The sequence below is a fragment of the Cicer arietinum genome, chromosome 7 (assembly GCF_000331145.2).
Source record: "Cicer arietinum cultivar CDC Frontier isolate Library 1 chromosome 7, Cicar.CDCFrontier_v2.0, whole genome shotgun sequence".
Classification (NCBI taxonomy): domain Eukaryota; kingdom Viridiplantae; phylum Streptophyta; class Magnoliopsida; order Fabales; family Fabaceae; genus Cicer; species Cicer arietinum.
The window spans coordinates 35,947,920-35,955,180 of record NC_021166.2 but is presented as its reverse complement, the minus strand read 5'-3'; positions in this window follow the sequence as shown (position 1 = coordinate 35,955,180).

Here is a 7,261-nt window from a genome sequence, read left to right as displayed (position 1 = left end):
AGACTCAACGGGGTCTTGAAAAGAGGGGGAGAGAGATCCGTGCTGCAGAGTCAAGAGGGTTAGAAGACTTCCGTCGTTACAATCCTCCTAAGTTCAAGGGGGATGAGGGTTCAGAGAAGGCGGATCAATGGATCCAAGAAGTGGAGAAGATCTTTGATATGATAAAGTGTCAGGCGGGAGTGAAGGTCAGCTATGCCACTTATATGCTGTTGGGGGATGCTGAGTACTGGTGGAGGAGTGCAAGGTTATTGATGGGAGCAGCCCACGAGGAGGTGAACTGGGAATCGTTCAAAAGAAAGTTTTTAGACAAATACTTTCCGATGAGTACCAGGACTAAGTTGGGTGACGACTTTCTGAAACTTCACCAGGGGAGCCTGACTGTGGGCGAGTATGCTGCTAAATTTGAATCACTATCGAGGCATTTCAGGTTCTTCCGTGAAGAAATTGATGAACCGTTCATGTGTCATCGTTTCCAAGACGGATTGAAGTATGAGATTCAAGATTCCGTCTTACCCTTGGGAATTCAACGTTTCCAAGCGCTGGTGGAGAAATGTAGAGAAGTGGAAGATATGAAGAACAAGAGGGCTAGCCGAGTAGGGAATTTTAATTCGGGAGGCCCTAGTCGGGCGAATTATCAGAACAAGGGGAAGCAAGTTGCTAAACCTTATAATCGACCCCAGAATAACAACGGTGGGCAGAGTCGCCCGGGGAACCAGAATTTCGGGAGGCAATTGGGGCAAGTGCTTCGATGTTTCCGATGTGGGGGAGAAGGACACTATGCTAGTGCTTGTACCACTAACATCCCCATCTGTCACAATTGTCGGAAGTCGGGGCACATGGCAAGGGATTGCACGGCTCCAAAGGTGGAACCAGTGGTGAATGTAGCTAGGGCTACCCGTCCTACTGCTAGAGGACGCATTTATTGTGTGAATGCTGAAGAGGGAAATCCATCTGGTAATCTGATTCAGCGTGATTGTGAGATTGCAGGTAACACTCTAACTGCACTCTTTGATTCGGGGGCAACCCATTCCTTCATTGCTATGGACTGTGTGAATCGCTTGAAGTTATCTGTGTCTGCTTTACCTTTTGATTTGGTTGTTTCCACACCTGCTAAGACCTTAACCGTAAATTCTGCATGTTTACATTGTCGAATGACTATTCAGAATAGGGATTTCTTGGTTAATCTAATTTGTTTACCGCTACAATCACTCGAGGTCATCCTCGGTATGGATTGGATGTCTTATCATTATGTGATTTTGGATTGTGCTCGTAAATTGGTTCTTTTCCCCGAACCAGGAGTTGTTAAGTATTTAGCTGCTAACAAACTCCGAGTGTCGCTAAGTGAAGGGACTCATGAGTTTTTGTCTCTGGCAAATGTGGAGGCAAAGATAAATGTGGATATAGAAGATGTGATACTTGTCAACGAGTATCGGGATGTATTTCCAACGGAAATTCCAGGATTGCCACCGGTAAGAGAAGTGGAATTCTTCATTGATTTGCACCCAGGAACGGGACCCATTTCAATGGCACCTTATCGAATGTCGCCATTGGAATTAAATGAGCTCAAAGGCCAAATTGAAGACTTGTTGGAGAAGAAATTCATCAGACCAAGTGTATCACCATGGGGTGCTCCAGTTTTGCTAGTTAAGAAGAAGGACGGAAGCTCGCGCCTATGTGTGGATTATAGACAGCTTAACAAGGCAACTATTAAGAATCGTTATCCTTTGCCACGAATCGATGATTTGATGGATCAATTGAGAGGGGCCGCGATATTTTCGAAGATTGACTTGAAGTCGGGTTACCATCAGATCCGAGTAAGGGAAGGAGACATTCAGAAAACAGCTTTCAGAACCCGCTACGGACATTATGAATACCTGGTTATGCCGTTTGGAGTTACCAATGCACCGGCAATTTTCATGGACTACATGAACAGGATCTTTAATTCGTTCCTTGATAAATTCGTGGTGGTATTCATTGATGATATATTGATTTATTCAAGGACTGAAGAAGAGCATGGAGAACATTTACGACAGGTTCTTGAGATTTTACGCGAGAAGCGATTGTATGCCAATCTGTCGAAGTGTGAATTTTGGCTAGAGAAAGTGAATTTCTTGGGACATGTGATAACCAAGGAAGGAATCGCTGTAGATCCGGCTAAGATTGAGGCGGTTCTTGCTTGGAAACAGCCTCAGACTGTCACTGACATACGAAGTTTTGTGGGACTGGCAGGGTACTACAGGAGGTTTATCGAAGGTTTTGCTAAGATTGTGGCTCCACTGACACAACTTACCCGAAAAGATCAACCGTTCGCATGGACGGAGAAGTGTGAAGAAAACTTCCAGTTACTAAAGAGAAAATTGACGACCTCACCTGTATTGGTGTTACCGCAATCAGAAGAACCCTATGAAGTTTATTGTGATGCATCTCACCAAGGGTTGGGATGTGTTCTGATGCAACACAAGAAAGCTGTGGCTTATGCCTCGAGACAATTGAAGGTTCATGAGAGGAACTATCCTACTCATGATTTGGAGCTTGCCGCGGTTGTTTTTGCATTAAAGATCTGGAGGCATTATTTATATGGGTGCACGTTCACCGTGTTCAGCGACCATAAAAGCTTGAAATATTTGTTTGATCAGAAGGAGTTGAACATGCGCCAGAGACGGTGGATGGAGACTCTTAAGGATTTTGATTTCACACTGCAGTACCACCCTGGGAAGGCCAATGTAGTGGCTGATGCGTTGAGCAGAAGAAGTGTATCGGTGTCTTCACTAATTATGGCTAGACAACAAGAGTTGTGGGAAGCTTTTAGAGATCTGCACTTGAACGTAGAGTTTGCACCGGGAATTTTGAAATTCGGGATGATTAAAATCTCGAGTGGACTACTTGAAGACATTGCGAATTCTCAGGATGATGTCTTAATTCAAGAGAAGAGGAATCTGATAGTACAAGGGAAGACGACTGAGTTCAAGATTGGGGCAGATAATGTTTTGCGGTGTAATGGTAGGATTTGTGTACCAGAAATTACATCTGAACTTCAACTTATTTTTCGGGATTCCATCTGAACTTCAACTTATTTTTCTCCTGCCAGTTTTTTTTCTACGTCACTGGCTTAACGCTATAGTTGGTAGCTAGGCGGTGAGAAACTATCATTGTTTTGATGGCTTACATATCGATTGGACTCCATGCAAAGAAGCCTGCATTTTTTCTCAATGTTTTCACTTAGATAGACTCCTCTTCCAACATTAGTTGAGTTCCGATCTTTGTCACTTTTCCTAATCCTCTAATATCTATTTCCTTTCTTTATTCCAAAGGTTGTGGCTACTTTTCATTATTTTCCCTTGGATATAGCTCAACGAATTTGCATTCTTTTTCGTATTCTTTTGAATGGATGTGCTTGCCATTTAGGTCTTTTTGAGGTTGTTGACATATCCTTGCCTAGATCCCCGTTGATCTACATGGATCATGGCGATCATCCAGTTTTCTAAAGGAAATTTCATCGCCAAGTGAGGTGTTGAAGCAATATCCCCTAAGTTTTTGAGGATATGTCTTCATGAGGATGAGATTATAAGCTAGGATACCAATAAATTGGCATGGACTGACTTGAGTCATGTTCTTGCCAAGAACATTATCAGAATCTCGATAAACCCTAAGATCTTGGCGTTATCATTGGAGAACCCTACCAGGGTGTCATTGTATGGTTTAAGCATTAGGTCAGTAAACCAAATTGCTTGTATGCTTCATGAAATATGATGTATGTCGAACTACCCTAATTTATTAAGCTTCTTTTTACATTATAGTTTTCCATTCATACTAAAATAACCATCAGGTTGTCTTGTTGTTTATCTACGTCCATGTAATCTTTCTCTCAAAACATAATTATTGGTAGTAAATTTCCGATCTGAGTTTGGCCACATATTGATTTGGAAGATTTAAGGTCTGTATTTCTAGCGCAGCTAGTAGTAAGTCCTCATCATATAAAATTAATCTCCTATGGTTGAGGTGGCGATCTTATACCATTTATTTCTTATATGCCTCGCCTCTTTTCAAGGCTCTGAGATCTACGAAGAGGATTTGGTTACCTCGAGCTCCTTGTACGTGATATGGGTTTTGTTTATCTTCACATCTATCTTTCTCTTCTCCATACTCTGTAGGTAGCCTTCTTGTATTTCTTTTTTTATCTAAAACTTTAGTCCCTAGAAATCTTCATTTGAATGTCCATGTATCATGTGGTACTCATAGTATAGTATTTGGTACGCGTTGAGCCTAAAATCCTTTTATTGAGATAAATTGAGTAGTTTAGTGTGATATGCATTCGAAAGATTCTTCTTGGTTTCTCTATTAGTAGGGTGAAATGAGTTAAGTACATTTTTCTTCTATTATTATTTCCTTTATTGTTTCATACCCCTCCTCAGTTGTGTTCGTTGTTAGGAGATGTTTTCACTCCATTTTTTGGCTGCAACCACTTCTTCCATTGCTATGTATTTTTTTCCCCTTTTTGCCATCGAATATGAAAAAGGTCCTTACTAGGCTACAATAGGATTCAGATTCAAAACCTATAACATTTCATCTGACTTCTTCTTGGAACAACCTAGATAAATCGAACTCTTCAAGGTTATGCGTATAATTAAATTAGGATACAAACATCTTGGTGAACTAAAGTGTAGCTCTTTTTACGGTACAAGGGAAGACAATGCATTTGAGGGCATTGCATACCCGATGGATTCTCATTCTGGCATTGAAAGAAGTTAAATCATGCTCTTGCAGGTCCATCTTTTTTTCGTATTTTTCCATAATCGAAATACGAAAACACTTTGGTATTGGTTCCCTATGGATCTTGTTGGTGAAAAGGAGTTGTGTTACGTTGTCTTTGGGTTTCTTTCTTTTAAGTGGACCTTAGGAGGATTCTTATACTCCCTAAGTCAGAGTTTGTTGTACTATCACGATTGTCTCTTCTAATCGTCCTTAATCATTGCTACCTTCTTCTTGAACCTTTATTTCATCAATAATATCCTTTGTTCCTCTCTAGTTCTGGTTGGGTGGTCGTGACAATCATGAGTCGCGACGTATAAGTCCCTTTGTGTCATTTCTTTGTTAAAATAGCTTTGATGTGAAGAGACTTTCTAAGGAAAACAAACACCTTGATCTTACTAGTCAATTCTTCTCAACACAACCTGTAACCCATAGATTGTTGAAGGCAACAACATCTTGACCCTACAAGTCAAGTCTTCTCAACACAACCTATAACCCATAGATTGCTTGAAGAACACTAAAGCCACTATCGGGCAGGATTACACAAGTATGAAACAAATTGTGTTTCTCTTCTACTAAGACAATTGTTACAGTTCATTTCTCACATTAAAACACTTAGAAAATATTTATTTGAGCAAGTGCTTCTCTAGTACTTAAACTTTTGAACTTTGAATACTTAGGAAATTTGAGCTCTAAATTATTTTTCTTCTGAATTATATGGATTTATGAGTTCGTGTTTTCTTCCTCAACCTTGAGTATCAATTTATAGAATATATTAGGGTTTCACTTTTGTTCTTGTAAAATCTAGATCATATTTTTCTTGTGAACAAATTCGGAATGTATCTTCTTGTAAACAAATTATGCATATGAGAGGCATCATTTTGAGTGTGTTGTAACTTTTGATTAGTGGAATATCAACTTTGAATGCATATGTTGAACAATATCTTCATAATTAATGATAGCTTGATATAGACTCTTCATAGGTATACTGAGTTTATGCACATCAAAGGCACACAAGAGCTTTAGAGGCATGCTTCAAATTCAATCCTCAGACCCAAACATCAGAGGCAATCTTCATAACCTTCAGAAGCACCTTGCTTTCAGAGTCATATGGTTAGAGGCAGACGCGTATGCTTTTGTGTTATTATTATGATCTCATCCTTTGGTCACTTCCTCTAGTGACTTGATTTGGTCACTTTCTCTAGTCGCTTCCTCTAGTACATGTGATCCGTTGTCGTAGACGGGTCAAATCCAATTGATAAAATATAAATAGAGGTAATAACTCGAATCGTTTCACAAGGACTTCTGATATAATAATAATAATTGAATTGAAAATTAAAATTAAAAAGGGGTTTTTTAGATTTTTTATTTAACAGATAAGCAAAACGATTAATCTACTTATTCGAATTTTAGACCTATCACAGATTCTATCAATGAGTTTAATTTCTAATTTGTGATTCTATTCTTATTTGACTATAGAATTGATCAAACAAGTGTAACCAATCCTATGTGAATTTGGTTTCTTTGATTGGATTAAGCATCCAAATCATCAAAATATTACAATTAACGATCAAAAGTCGCAAAATTATAATTCAATTAAATTAGAAACCGAAACCAAATTATGTCAAATAAATTTAATCAATCCTATTGAAATTCAATTTAAGCAATCAGAATATCAATATAATCAAATAAACAATAATAGAATCATGAATCGAAATTCACAGTGTAACCTGAATCTCAAGGTGTTGATGAAACTCTGAACCTGTGGATTAATCTTATAAAATTAGCCTTCCATGAAATTAAAATAAAAACTGTTTATTTCTTGTAGAAATCTGAATTTTAAAATTTCTTCTTTTAGAAAAGAAAGAAAACTCCCAATATATAGTACTCGACTTTGGGCTTTAGGGTTTAAAAACAAGTGGCCCGCTATTAAATATTATTACAAAAGTCCAGACTATGAAATCTGTAATTTAGGCCCCGTAAAATTCATTATTCGGATTTTATTCCAACACAAACATTGTAGCTTTGATCTTTAGCTTTCCAACGGCTGCTCATATGCGTCAATCCGATATACAGAGCTCAAGTTATGTCCTACAGAGCGAGCAAGGGTCAAACTGCAAATAATAAAATTGTAATTCAAATTCGACCCAAAGTTTAGAAACAAGCTAAAAAATTATTCTAAGCTATAAAGAGCTTTTAAAATACCAAACTAAAAAGATAGAAACATGTACCCAAATGCTTTGATCAAATTCCCCACACTTAAGCTTTTGCACTCCGAGCAAAGCAATGCATGCGATTCCAAATATTCTTATGAATGCAAAGTGGTGAAAAAAAAATTATTTCTAGCTTAAGGCAATCATAAATAGTTTTTTTTTTATCACAACCAAGGAAAACAAGAGCACAAGTTAACTAAATAATGCATCATAAGTGATAAAGTTCTCACAGGATATAAAATTCTCTCAAAGTGTTTGGGCTACTCTTTATATTCAAAGCACATCATGAAAGCTAGCAC